The sequence below is a fragment of the Hypanus sabinus genome, chromosome 3 (genome assembly GCF_030144855.1).
Source record: "Hypanus sabinus isolate sHypSab1 chromosome 3, sHypSab1.hap1, whole genome shotgun sequence".
Classification (NCBI taxonomy): Eukaryota; Metazoa; Chordata; class Chondrichthyes; order Myliobatiformes; family Dasyatidae; genus Hypanus; species Hypanus sabinus.
In genome coordinates, this window is record NC_082708.1 from 39,120,203 (window position 1) to 39,135,334 (window position 15,132).

Sequence of the window (15,132 nt, forward strand, 5' to 3'; positions counted from 1 at the left end):
GGTTCACCACCATCCATAGCTGTGTCGTCACAGCACAACTGAGCCACCATGAACCCATCAGGGTATGAGTGCCTGCAAACCACATTGGCCTACCTGGGAGCAACTGTAGGGAGTCTTAACAATATGTTTCAGGAGAGCCTCACCACTCCCCAGAAACTCTCTGACTCTGGCAAGCAGGGTCCGAGTTCAGCTAGAGAGACTGCGGTTCTGGGCATTTCCAGTTCTAACTGGAGGCTCCAATACTCATGAGGAATTGCTGCACCTACCAGCTCGCGAATGATACGATGGTAACCCTGAGGTATGCCGAGGATTCCTGGTACAATACTCCTTCGCCTTCAAATTACAGCCATCCAAGTTGCTGTCAGAATGCAACAAGGTAGTGTATGTCATCTCGCTCCTTTCTGGAAGAGCCCTTGCCTGGGCCAGCACACCCTGGGAGAAGGATTCAACCATCTGTACCAGTGCAGGTCTCTTTTCAGAGACTTTGAGGAGGGTGTGCGATCACCCCACCAGAGGACATGGGTCTGTGATAGAGTTCCTGAAGTTGCACCAGGGGAAATCAGTCTGTAGCTGATTATTTCGTAGAATTTCATCCCTTGGCTGTGGACAGCAGTTGGAATATGGAAGCACTGACCACTTTATTCCATAAGGGATTGAATGATGAGCAGAAGGATGCCCTTGCTCCCCAGGACCTGGTGTAGGATCTAGACAGGTCCTGGTGATTTGACTCAATAACTGATTAACAGAAAGAAGAAGGATTAGACAAAGGTGATCATTCTGAAGAGACCCTCCCACCGACTGTCCTGGGTCCTCTCTTATTCCCTCGACCGCTGCTGATCCCAGCCTCTGAGAAGCCTATGTAAAGAAGATGGACTAGACTTTCTAGAGCTGAAAGAAAAAGAGAGAAAAAGCTGTATTTACAGACATTTTCAGACCTCTTGTCCCAAGGTGCTGGGAAACTCCGGGGAAGTGGTGCTCCCAGTGTCGCTTTCATTGGAAGACCTAAAACACCTTTATTGACTCCAGTGCAGCAGGAATTGTTTGGACTTCGGATTTGCCATAAGATTGAATATCCCCTTATCCCGTCTCAATCAGTGGTTCGTTAGCACGGACCCAGATAGGAGACCTTTGATGCTGGGTCAGATCAACCACCAAACATCCCCTGCTGACGCCCAAGATTGTCCAACATGTGGAATCAATCCAGCTCCATCTCATTCACTCCCCAAAAATATCATTCATTCTGGGTCATTTCACAACCCAAGAGTCAATTGGACTACTGGCGTTGTCTGGGCTGGTCAAAACAGTCCAAAAAGAAATGCATCCAAAAGGGGCCTAAGACACCTTCTCAGTTACCTCCTAAACTACCTCTTGAGTTTATTTCTGAGTCAACCTCCAAGACAGCTTCCATCATACCTCCTGAATTACCTGTTGAACCTTCCATCTCTAAGTCCAGTGCATCTGATTGGTCTAGAGTACCTCCAGAATATTCAGACCTGCTGGAGGTCTTCAGCAAAAAAAGGCCACCATTCTTCCACCTCACCAGGACTACGAATGGCCCATTGATCTGCTACTCCATACTTGTCGTCCTCAGGAACAGCTTTGCTCTCTATTGGCCTCGAAGAAAAGCCATGGAGACTACATCCAAGAAGATCTGATGCCTGGGTTTATTTAGCCATCCACATCTCCCACTGAGGCCAGGTTTTTCTTTGTTACCAAGAATGATGGTGGACTAAAACCCTGCATAGACTATAGGGCACTAAATAGGATCACTGTTAAAAATCAGTACCCGATGCCTCTTATGAACACAGCCTTTGATATTCTCGAGGGAGCTGCAACATTTACCATATTGGGCCTCTGTAGCACCAACAACCTAATCTGCAGTTGTGAGGGAGATGAATGGAAAACAGTGCTCAACATACCTACGGGCCTCTATGAGTACCGTGTCATGTCTTTTGGGTCTGCAAACACTACAGCAGTAATTTCAAGCCGTCATCGTTGAGGTGCTCCCGGAGATGCTACACCACTTTGTCTTTGTCCACCTGAATGACATCATTTCCTCCCAGTGCACTCAAGAACATGTCCAGCAAATTCCACAATGGCTTCTCAAGAATCAGCTATAAGTTGGCGCCCTTATTTACAAAAGACAGGATTAAATATATAGGTGCTCTGAAGATAAAATAATTGGTTGTTTGGGGAAAGAAATAAATATATATACTGAAGTTATTACGAACTCCGTGGAGCATGTGGGGATCTTCCAATATCCAGGCACTCTCTCTTTCTTTTTTTTTCTATAGGGATGTTAGAGGGGAGGGGCTAAGGGGAGGGGGGAAGGGTATTTTTTTTTCTTTCTGTAATCATTTGAAAACTTAATAAAAAAAGTTCAAAAAAAAAAGAATCAGCTATAAGTTAAGCTTGAAGAGTGAATTCCATGCAACCACAGTCTCCTTCCTTGGGTTTATTATATCTAACAGCAATCTACAAATGAACCTGGATAGAACCCAGGCCGTGTGGAATTGGCCACAACCCACCTCTGTGAAACAATTCCAGCAGTTTCAAAGTTTTGCCAACTTTTACGGGTGGTTTTCAGTCCAGTGGTGGCAGTGCTCACCACCCTCACCAAGAAATCTACTGGGGCCTTCTGCTGGATGCCAGAGGCTGAAGCAGCTTTTGCAGAGTTCAAGCAAAGGTTTATATCCACACCTGTCTTAGTTCCATCAGACCCAGACTTCACCTCTCATGATGGAGGTTGAAGAGTCAGACATGGGAATAGGGGCCATCTTGTCCCAACAACTTGCCTCGGACCACAAACTGCATTCTACTCAAGACTTCTTTCTTCCGCAGAGGCAGACTATGACATCAGAAATCAGGAATTATTGGCTGTTAAGCTGGCACTGGGTGCATGGAGGCCCTGGTTGGAGGGGCTCCAAACATCAGTTTGTGATATAGAGTGACCACAGAAATCTCGCCCTCATCCAGGATGCGATGAGGCTGAATTCTAGGCAGGCCAGTTGGTCCATATTCTTTAATAGTTTCAACTTACTTATTATTTACTGCCCAGGATCAAAAAATCAAAAAACAGATGCCTTTCCTGACAGTTAGAAGCACCTAATGGGGGAAGAGAGCCTCTTTCAACTATAATTCCCAGCTCTAGAGTGGTGGCGCCTATTCACAGGACTGTTGAAGGATCTTGACCCGAAACATTGACTGTTTACTCTTTTCCATAGATGCTGCCTGGGCTGCTGAGTTCCTCCAGCATGTTGTGTGTGTTACTTTAATCTCTTCCTCTGATGTTTCTCAGTATTTTCTGTTTCACTTCAATCCTCTTAATGCTTCAATTGTTTTACAACTCTTCCATGAAAGAACCCTACTGCTGTCCCTCTCAGATGGTGTTCCAAGTCAGTCGTGTACACATCTTTCACTAATATTCTCCCTGAGGCCATTTTCTTTTGGTATTTTTTCCAAATGATATTCAGCACAGGCCTTTTCTTGTTCCAGAGAAGCTACGGCCTATGGTTAGGCCACACTTAGACCCCCTCCAGTTCACCTATCAGCCCTGACTAGGAGTTGAGGATGCCATCGTCTACCTGCTGAACCGTGTCTACGCCCACCTGGACAAGCCGGCGAGCACTGTGAGGGTCATGTTTTTTGACTTCTCCAGTGCATTCAACACCATCCGCCCTGCTCTGCTGGGTGAAAAGCTGACAGCGATGCAGGTGGATGCTTCCCTGGTGTCATGGATTATTGATTACCTGACTGGCAGACCACAGTACGTGCGCTTGCAACACTGTGTGTCAGACAGAGTGGTCAGCAGCACTGCGGCTCCACAGGAGACTGTCCTGTCTCCCTTTCTCTTCACCATCTACACCTCAGACTTCAACTACTGCACAGAGTCTTGCCATCTTCAGAAGTTTTCTGACAACTCTGCCATAGTTGGATGCATCAGCAAGGGAGATGAGGCGGAGTACAGGGCTGCGATGGGAAACTTTGTCACGTGGTGTGAGCAGAGTCATCTGCAGCTTAATGTGAAAAAGACTAAGGAGCTGATGGTGGACCTGAGGAGGGCTAAGGTACCGGTGACCCCTGTTTCCATCCAAGGGGTCAGTGCGGACATGGTGGAGGATTACAAATACCTGGAGATACGAATTGACAATAAAATGGACTGGTCAAAGAACACTGAGGCTGTCTACAAGAAGGGTCAGAGCTGTCTCTACTTCCTGAGGAGACTAAGGTCCTTTAACATCTGCCGGACGATGCTGAGGATGTTCTACGAGTCTGTGGTGGCCAGTGCTATCATGTGTGCTGTTGTGTGCTGGGGCAGCAGGCTGAGGGTAGCAGACACCAACAGAATCAACAAACTCATTCGTAAGGCCAGTGATGTTGTGGGGGTGGAACTGGACTCTCTGACGGTGATGTCTGAAAAGAGGATGCTGTCCAAGTTGCATGCCATCTTGGACAATGACTCCCATCCACTCCATAATGTACTGGTTAGGCACAGGAGTACATTCAGCCAGAGACTCATTCCACCGAGATGCAACACTGAACGTCATAGGAAGTCATTCCTACCTGTGGCCATCAAACTTTACAACTCCTCCCTAGGAGTGTCAGACACCCTGAGCCAATAGGCTGGTCCTGGACTTATTTCCACTTGGCATGATTAACATTATTATTTAATTATTTATGGTTTTATGTTGCTTTATTTCTTCACTATTCCTGGTGCGGCTGTAATGAAACCCAATTTCCCTCGGGATCAATAAAGTATGTCTGTCTGTCTGTTTGTCACACATATCCAAAACCCTCACCACTATTCACTTATGGACGACAGTCTTTGCATTTGTCCTTTGATGCTGTTGTTAGTTTGAGATTCTTGGACAGAAGATTACAAGAGTCTGCCACAGCCTTTGAGCGTTATCCAAATGTTGAAACATTCTTCTTGTAAGCTTTCCGCACCTTGGACCACATAACAACACTGTGAACTTTATTGTTGAGGATCCTTAGCTTTTTCTTTAGTTCCACTTGCTTTAATCTTCAATGTTCTTCAGTAGAACAAAGAAAAGCTTAGATTTGTGAATTCTTCACTGCTATGATCCTGTTAAGGTTCACTGTTACTTCTCAAGAAGATGAATTCACTCCTTTCTTCTCTAACCTTGTTGTTGATTGTAACAACGTTGTACATAGTCAAACAGCACAGAAACTGGCTTTTGAACCAATTGGTCCATGCCGAATATGAATCCAGTTCAAGCTAATACCCGTGGCCAGCATCTGGCCCATTAACATCTAAACCTTTCGTATCATGTACCTGTTCATCTGTCTTTTCTACGTTGTTAATGTACCTGCCTCAACCACTTTGAAATCTCATTCCACATACATACTACCCTTTGTGTAAAAAATGAAACAAAAATGCCCCTCAAGTTCCTATTAAATGTTTCCACTCTCACCTTAAATGTAACCTTGTTTTTCTTCTGATTAATACTCATCAGGTTTGTTTGCCTGCGGTTACTTCCAGCCCAAGATTTGAAACCATCTCGTCAGTCAATCTACATTCTGCTCCATGTCTTTCTGAAAATCTGAGAAAAGACTGACGCCTTTAGATAGGACACATGATTCAAATGGAAAGTTTGGGTCCATCATTTTCCTCCCTTGCTGTCATCTATGTTGTCTGTGTAACTCAGTCCATTGTTACACTGGAAGCAAACGTTGCCAAAACGTCACCTGCTTGACCTCTGCAGTAATACTGAAGCACTTTGCATTGGGCTGGAGGATGTACCTCTTTGAAGTACTCTAGTCAGCAAATGTGAGAACGCAGTCACTGAGAATATTCAAGGGTGATGTTGATAGATTTTTTAAACCCTTGGAAAATATTAAGTAGGGATGGGGATTCTTAAGGCACAGTATCAACCCCGAACCTCGTCGATATCAGATTGGGCTAACAGCCTCCTCTTTTGTCTACTTCTTACCTTCTGCTAACTTCGCATTCAACATCCCTCTTTAGTTGTCTTTGATATTCAACATCAAGTGGGAAATTCCATACAAATGGGATTTTCCAGGGGCTTTCAAAGTGAAATCTGTCCAGGGCTTTTCCAAAGTTAATGAAGTTGACTGAAGTCATGCTGCCCTATGTCTGTCAGCATATTTTTGGTTCTCACTTGTCCAAAAATAATATCTAATTTCCTCTTTACCATCTCAAGATTTCCAGATCAGTTTGTGTATTAGTTTTATCTGAAAGGGAGTTCAATCTTTGGTACTATTTACTTACTGTGTAATTGCTCCCTACTACCGCCACAAAAAAAAACAAATTTCACTTCATGTGAATGATAATAAACCTGATTCTGATTGACTGGTCATTTTATCTTTGACCTGTTCATTGATTCAGTGCCGTATATCCCTCTGATCATATCTCTGACCATGTTTTTATTATGGTATGCTATAACCAGCAGATCATAACTTTTAGTGCCCCTTCAATCATTGCCAGCAAGTTGTCAAAGGAGTCATTCTTCCCAACCTCCCCATATTCTATTGCACAGATGTTGTGGCGCATCAGGAATTGAATCCATGGATATCAGTGTTTCTCTGAGAGGTTTTCACTTCCTGAAGTACTTGTATTTCCTGATGATCATGGCTACCCTTCCCTTTGTTGGTGACCTGGCTTCCCAGAGTAGGCACCTGTCACCAATTGTTTCACACCCATTAGTCTGGCTAGCATCTGTAGCTAATTACAGATGCTAACTGCAGGTGTCTAACTTTGTACTGACATACATCCTAAATAGCTTGTGAAAATCTTCCCAATTAAAATTTAGGTCTGTACTTTTCAGCATCCACCTTTGAGGGAAGGTTTTGAGTATAAGGATATTTAGGGTCTGTGGAAGACCCTATAAAATACATATTTTTCTTCCTTCAATAATGGTAAGGAGTGATTTGTAAAAGAATTTTACTTAGAATGAAGGAAGAAACTTAGTAAAGAACACTCAGCTTCATTGTCTGATTGGATAGTCAAATTCGGTATAGAAGCACAAAGAAGAATAACAAAGGAAATCTTTGCTACTCTTCAAAAGAGCTATTCCCGGTCAGGCCTGCTCCCTCTGACTCCTCCCAGACTACATATGCAGGCTCCTTGCGGTCTCCATCCAGCTAATAGGATTCACTTCACACTCATTTCAGACTCATCACCTGCAGCCTACTTAACCCCAGTTCCCATCCACTGTCCTTGTTCACTCATTGAACCAGACAGCCTCAACCCATTGCTCATAGCTTTCCCTCTCCTAGTCTAACATTTACCTCATTGTCTGTTGTGCTTAGTTTCTGTTCTCTCTTGATTTGTGGCCTGTCATGGCTTGTTATTTTGCAATCCATTATGAAAAATATCATTTACTGGTATACGAGGGGTGATTGATAAGTTCATGGCCTAAGGTAGACGGAGATGAAGGAAACTTCAAACTTTCTGCATAATCACTCAAAGAGTTTAACTGCACGTGCATGTAACGAGAGCTGTATAACTAATCTCCTACTACCTTAGGTCATGAACTTATCAATCACCCATCTGTGCACACTTGCTGGTGTGATCCATATCCAAGATCCATATGCTCCACGACCCTGGACTAAGTGTGTAAATGTAGAAGGGCACTATGTTGAAAAATAAATGTGCTAGGTTTTCTAAAATTGACTCCTTCTACCTTAGGCCATGGTCTTATCAGTCACCCCTCGTATTGTCTTCACTGCTTTGCTTTTGGGTCAAGCCTCCTCTACATTTCCTGACCCCCAGCTCTTCCCCTATGCTCTAGATTTATTTTTTTTCTGAGTAAATGTTGAAAGTTGTTCCCAAATCTGTATTTTAAAATAACCTAAATTTTAAGGATTGTGATAGAAAATGGCATTGAGATAGAAGATCAGTGGTATCTTAAGGAATGCAGACCAGGCTTGAAGGGCTGATTGTTCTTTTCCTGTTCTTACATTAATCTGAATGCTCCTGATCTTGTCTCTGTTTCTCTAGTAAATATTTCAATTTGTACCCTTTAGTTACTGAACATTTTACTATTATTCTTAATAGAATTCAAGAATATAATGATCAGAGTGTTATGGTCTTCTGAAAACCAGCATCACCCTTGGGTATAAGAAGACCAGTAAATTTCTTAGGTGTAAAAATTATATACTAAAGAAAGGTGAATGATCATCAGCCTGAAATATTAATTCTGCTTTTCACTGCACAGGTGCGATCTGCAGCATTTAGTTTGTAATAAAGAGTTTTCCCCTTTTCAAAATTAGTGGAAAAGACCAGATTGATAATGAGCTTTTAAATTAGGTTTTCCCATTTGTTCTCTTTGGAGATTCTTTGTAATAATCTTTTATCCACATTTAGCAGAACATTTAACCTTTTAATAAGAATTGTATTTTTATCAATCAATATGTCACATGACTTCTTTCATCATATTGTGAGTAAGGAAAGAGAAGGATGTGAATAATTGACCACAAAATTCTACTTCTGAGTAAAAATAATAGTTTTATAGATAAAATATATTTCTTTCTCGTGTTTTTCTTATCATTCTGACATAATTTTAAAGTTCATTCCATGACACCAGCAAGCTGGGGTGAACTTTAAAGCCAACTCTCAGTTTTGCTTGTCAAGGACATTTCTAACCATGAGTTTGTTGTCACCAGTAGTTGACTGGGTCACATTTTATTACTGGTGATAGCACTGATGATAAATAGAGAAAATGTCTTTTAGCATTGGCAGGATTTTGCACAGTGCTGCTGGAGTTGTGGAGCTTACTAAACTTAGCTTGAACTTTGATAGGATCTTGTGTGGTTACCCAAGCCCTGGCCTACTGTCTCAAATTATCAGCAGATACTTCTTCTTTCTGCCTCTGTCCCATCTTTTAGAGTGGAGTGACATTTGAGTTTTCCAATCCTCCAGAACCGTGCCAGGACCTACTGAATGATCAGAATCAGAATCAGGTTTATTATCATTGGCTTATGTCGTGAAAGATAACTTGGCAGCAGCAGTACAATGCAATACATGATAAAACAGAGAAAAATAAAAAAAATTATATAAAGTATATAATTATAAATTATAAATATAAATTATATTATATATATATATGTTTTTTAAATAGTTAAATTAAAAATAGTGCAAAAGCAGAAATAGTATGTGTTAAAAAAGGAAGGAAGTGTTCATGGGTTCAGTGTCCATTTAGGAATCCAATGGCAGAGGGGAAGAAGCTGTTCCTGAATTGCTGAGTGTGTGCCTGCAGGCTTCTGTACCTTCTACCTGATGGTAGCAGTGAGAAAAGGGCATGTCAGAGGCACCACTCCTTGAAGATGTCTTGGAGGTTAGTACCCAAGATGGAGCTGACTAATTTTACAACTTTCTGTAGCTTCTTTTGGTCCTGTGCGGTAGTGCCCCCCAACACCAGAAAGTGATGCAGCCTGTTAGAATGCTCTCCACAGTACATCTGTAGACGTTTTCAAGTGTCTTAGGTAACAAACCAAATCTCCTCAAACTCCTAATGAAATATTGCTGCATCGATATGTTGGGACCAGGTTAGATCCTCAGAGATCTTGACACCCAGCATCTTGAAATTGCTCTCTCTCTCCACTTCTGATCCCTCTATGAGGATTGGTTTGTGTTCCCTTGTCCCTTGGACTTTCTGAAGTCCACAATCACCTCTTTGGTCTTACTGATGTTGAGTGCAAGGTTGTTGCTGCAACACGACTCAACTAGCTGGTAAATCTTGCTCCTGTAAAATCCTCTCATCTCCATCTGAGTTTCTTCCAAAAATGGTTGTATCATCAAAAAAGTTATAGATGGCATTTGAGCTATGCCTAGCCACACAGTTATGGGTAGAGTGAGAGAGTAGAGCAGTGGGCAAAGCACACATCCCTGAGGTTTGCCAGTGTTGAATGTCAGCGAGGAGGAGATGTTATCACCAATCCGCACAGATTGTGGTCTTCCAGTTAGGAAGATGATGATCCAGTCGCAGAGGGAGGTACAGAGGCCCAGGTTATGTAACTTATCAATCAGGACTGTTGGAGTGATGGTGTTAAGTGCTGAGCTATAGTCGACGAATGACATCCTGACATAGATGTTTGTATATATACAGTATTTGCAGATTCTATAAAGAAAGTAGCATTTTAATAAAACACGGAAGGCTATATGGAATCCAAAATGAAACTTGAATGTTTAATCTGTATCTTTGGTGTGTGAAGTATGACATAGAGCACAAGAACATGGGAGCAGGGTTAGGCCTTCCAGCCCCTCAAGACTCTCTTGCCATTTAGTATAACCATGGCTGATCTATGCCAGCCTCAACTCCTCTTCTTTGCCAGTCATAGACGAGTGTGTCCCCACAAGATTGTTCAGAGTCTTCCCCAGCCAGTAGCCCTGGATGAATCAGAGATCCAGGATCTGTTGAGGGTCAGATCAGTGGTGTTCAGGTCTGGATGACCAAGTAAGATACAAAAGGTCCAGGTATGATCTCCAGAGAGCCACTCACATGCAAAGTTGCAGTTCTGGGCCAAACTTGAATCACAGAAAGATGCTCACTAGCTGTGGCAGGGCTCGAGTGCTATCACCTCCTACAAAGTGAAACCAAGTGACACAGGGTTTCATTTCCAGCTGAGCTAAATGCCTTTTTTATGCTTGCTTTGCCCATCAAGACATGGAAGCACAAACTCCTACAGTCACCGACGACCCTGTGACTTCGATCCCTGTGGCCGACGTGAGAGCATCTTTTTGGAGGGTGAACCCCATGGAAAGCATTCAGCCCAAGTGGGGTACGTGGCTGAGTACTAAAAACCCATGCTGATCAACTGGCTGGAGTGTTCGCTGAGATCTCTCTCTTCGGCAGGTAGTGTGAGGTACCCACCCGCTTCAAGCAGCCTAAGAAAAACATGGTAACCTGCCTCAATGACTATCATCCAGTAGCACTTATATCCACCATAGTGAAGTGCTTTGAGAGGCTGTCGATGAAACGTATCATCTCCTGACTGATAAAACTTGGATCCGCTCCAATTTGCCTGCTGTCACAACAGGTCACAGCAGATGCCATGTTATTGGTTCTTCACTTAAGCCTGCAACGTTGTCTCATTTTTTAACTGCATTGCATTTGTGGTTTCTAAATGACAATAAACTGAATCTGAATCTGAATCTGAACGCCTGGCATGCAAAGATGCATACATCAGGATGCTTTTGATTGATGAATCAGCATATAGGATAAGATTGAATATCTGGCTGAGTGGTGCCACAGAAACAACTACACACTCAATGCCAGCAAGACCAAGGAGATGACTATTGACTTCAGGAGGAGGAAATCAGAGATTCATTAGCCACTCCTCAAAGGGGTATCAGTGGTCGAGTGGGTCAGCAACTTCAAATTCCTCAGTGTTATCATTTCAGAGGATCTATCCTGGGTCCAGAATATATGTGGCATTATGAAGAAAGCACACTAGTGCCTCTACTTTTTTAGAAGTTTGCGAAGATTTGGCACGTCATCTAAAACTTTGACAATCTTCTACAGATGCACAGTGGAGAGTATATTGAATGGTTGCATCACAGCCTGTATAGAAAAAAAATCAATGCCCTTGAACAGAAAAGCCTACAAAAAGTAGTGGATATTGTCCAGTCCATCAAAGGTTACGCCCTCTCCACTATTCAGGCCATATTCTCTTCTCACTGCTGCCATCAGGAAGGAGGTATAAGAGCCTCAGGACCCACACCACCAGGTTCATGAGCAATTATTACCCTTCAACCTATTAGGCACATGAAACAGAGGGGATAACTTCACTCAACCTCACTCACCCCATCACTGAACTGTTCCAACAACCTGTGGACTCACTTTCAAGGACTCTTCCTCTCATGTTCTCAATATTTATTGCTAATTTAGTGCTAATTTATATTTTTTCTTTTTTATTTGCACAGATTGTTGTCTTTTGCACATTGTTTGTCTGTCCTGTTGGGTGGGGTCTTTCATTGATTCTATTGTGTTTCTTTTTTTTTTACTGTGAATACCTGTATGAAAATGAATCTTAGGGTTGTAGATGGTGGCATATATCTATTTTGATAATAAACTTACTTTGAGCTTTGAGTTCCCCATAAACCACAATTCTTCCAACTTTTTGGTATTTATCTATCTCCACCTTAACTATATCTGATGATCTGGTTTCCACCATCCTAATGGGCAGAGAATTCTAGAGAACACTTATTTTCCAAGGGAAGAAATTTCTACACACCCTATTTTAAATGACCAACCCTTTATTTTGTCACTATGTCCTATTGTTTATGACTGTCTCGCTGGCGGAAACATTTCCACATCTACTGTCAAGCCCCCTTAGGATCTTATGTATTTGAAGAAGTTCACCCCATCTTTCTTCTAAACTCCAAGGAATACAGACCCAAACTATCTACACATCCATGCCTAACCCTAACCCTCTCATCCCTAGAATTAGTCTAGTGAATCTCCTTTGTATGTGTATGAACTGCACAGTATATATCCTTCCATGGAAATATTTCCAAAGAAATAATTTTTGGAAGTGAACCTATAAGAAGTAATAGGTTCCAAATTCCTCTCCCAGTTTTATAATATCACAGCTAGGAAGTACATTGCCAATCCTTCATCATTGCCGGGTACCTAGTAATTAACAGTGTAGAGGGATCTCTTCCATCATACAGATTGCAACAATTCAAACACGAAGCTTGTCATTCACTTGTCCAGGAAAACCAGGCGTTTGTAATCAATGCCCACATCCAGGAAATGAATACATTTTTAAAACCATAGCCAGTTGATGTTTATACAACAAGGAAAATGTATGTAGTTTGGTTAAAAACGTTCTTTCAAGTATTAGATGTAAGAAGTGCAGATGAATCTTATCTCAACCACATATCTGTGATTTTAGCAAGAGTGAGATTTAACCTCTTTTTGAAAACTGACTGAAAAAGCTGTTTCCTCTGTAGAACTTGATAATTTTCAAATAATTCTCTTTCTCATGACTTCTGCATTAAAATACATGTGAAGATATAATCATGACTGAAATGCAGCTATATTCTTGTGCAATCATTCTGAATATTGACTCAATACAGGGTAAATGAAGTTAAGTACAGATACAATGGATGGGCATGTTTCCTTACCATATGACCTTGATTCTCATCCCACACAAGATAATTATTCACATCCGCCTATCTATTTTACAGCTACCCAAATGACTGTTGAAAGCTCAGTTGAGTATCTGCACGCTCTTTACTGAATATGAGTCTGTGCAATAGAATTCTTTTCAGGGAATTATTTTTACAGTATCGATAAATGTTAAATGATAATGTTATAAATGCATTTTCTTGTCATAAGAACCAGGTTCCTGAATAAATGCTATCGGGCTGAGTGTGTGACATCTATAAATTTCTGTCCACTAATCTGAATAGAAAGAAAATCATAACAAACTATTGCAAGTGGCTGAAAAGTTATGTCCTGACAACGTTCAGTGCGCCTGAACCCACAGTCACCAATGTAGGTGTAAATCAGCCTTTCAGAGAGTGAAACCATGGGCCGATGGTGCCCGTAGCTGTGTCTTTGGATCCCGTGCAAATCAACTGGCGGGGATATTTGCAGACATTTTTCCCTCTCTCTGCTTCAATCTGCTACCCACCTGCTTTAAGAAAACCTCTGTCAACCCAGTCCCCAAAGAAAGCAAGGTGATCAGCCTTACTGCCCCGTGGCTCTGACATCTACACCATGAAATGCTTCAAAACGCTGCTCATGGCACACGTTAAGTCCAGCTTCCCAGACACGCGGCCATTCGCTTACAACTGAAGAAGCAGATCTGCTGTGGATGCCCTCTCCCTGACCTTACACTCATCTCTAGACAGTAAAGACACTTATGTTAGACTATTGTTTATTAACTACTCCTCTGCCTACGCTACTATACTTCCTGGCAAGCTCATTACCACACTCCTACTCTACTCTCTGCACAACCATGACTACATTTCCAGATTCCACTCTACTCCACCTACAAGCTTGCAGATGATACCACCATAGTGGGCTGCAGGGCTGCGTCTCAGGTAATGACGAGTTGGGGTACAGGAAGGAGATAAGGACCTTAGTGACATGCTGTCATGAGAAAAACCTTCCTTCACTGTCAGCAAAACAAAGGAGATGATTATTGACTTCAGGAATGGAGCACATGCTCCTGTCTATATTAACAGTGTTGAGGGTTGAGAGCTTCAAGTTCCAAGGAGGACTGTTTGAAGTAGTGAGGGAGAGGTTGACATCTTGCAGGGTGGGAGCCATTTGAAAGCTGCAAGTCTCTTTGGGAGTGAGTCATTGTTCAAACCAATAAAAAGCAAAGAGGTGTAAGCAGAGTGGCTATTGTGCGATTGAGGCAATTGTAGGGTGGTCTGGCTTTGGCTCAACAGACTTGACCACATTAACAGTATTGTATTATAGACCACACAACTGTCTACAGGATTTAGAGGAGTAAATTTATAGAGAGATCGCAGACTTTTGCAAGAAACATGAGTTTGTGATCGTACGTGATTTTACTTTTCCTTGTATTGACTGAGACTCCCATACTGTAAGAGGGCTGGATGGGAAAGAGGTTGTCAAATATGTTCAGGAAAGTTTCTTTAATCAGTACATGAGAGAGTACATAGAGAGAGTGTGATACTAGATCTCCTATTAGGGAATGAGACAGAGCAGGTGACAGAAGTTTGTGTAGGGGAAGACATTGCATCTGATGATTACAATGTCATTAGTTTTGAGGAAATTATGGAAAAACGTAGGTCTGGTCCTCAAGTTGGGATTCTATATTGGATAAGACCAATTTTGATGGTATCAGAAAGGCTCTGGTAAGTGTGGATCTGTGTCAGGTTGTTTACTGTCAAAGTGTGCTTGGTAAATGGGAGGCCTTCAAAAGTCAAATTTTGAGAATACAGACTTTGTATGATCTAGTGAAAACAAAAGGTTGAGGAAGTTACCAGGAAAACTGATGAAGGCAAGACAGTGGATGCTGTCTACATGGACTTCATCAAGGTCTTTGTCAAGGAACAGCATGGGAGGGTGGTCAACAAGGTTCAGTCGCTCGGCATTCAAGATAAGACAGCAAATTGGATTAGGCACTGGCTTTCCAGAAGAAGCCAGAGAGTGGTTGTAGATG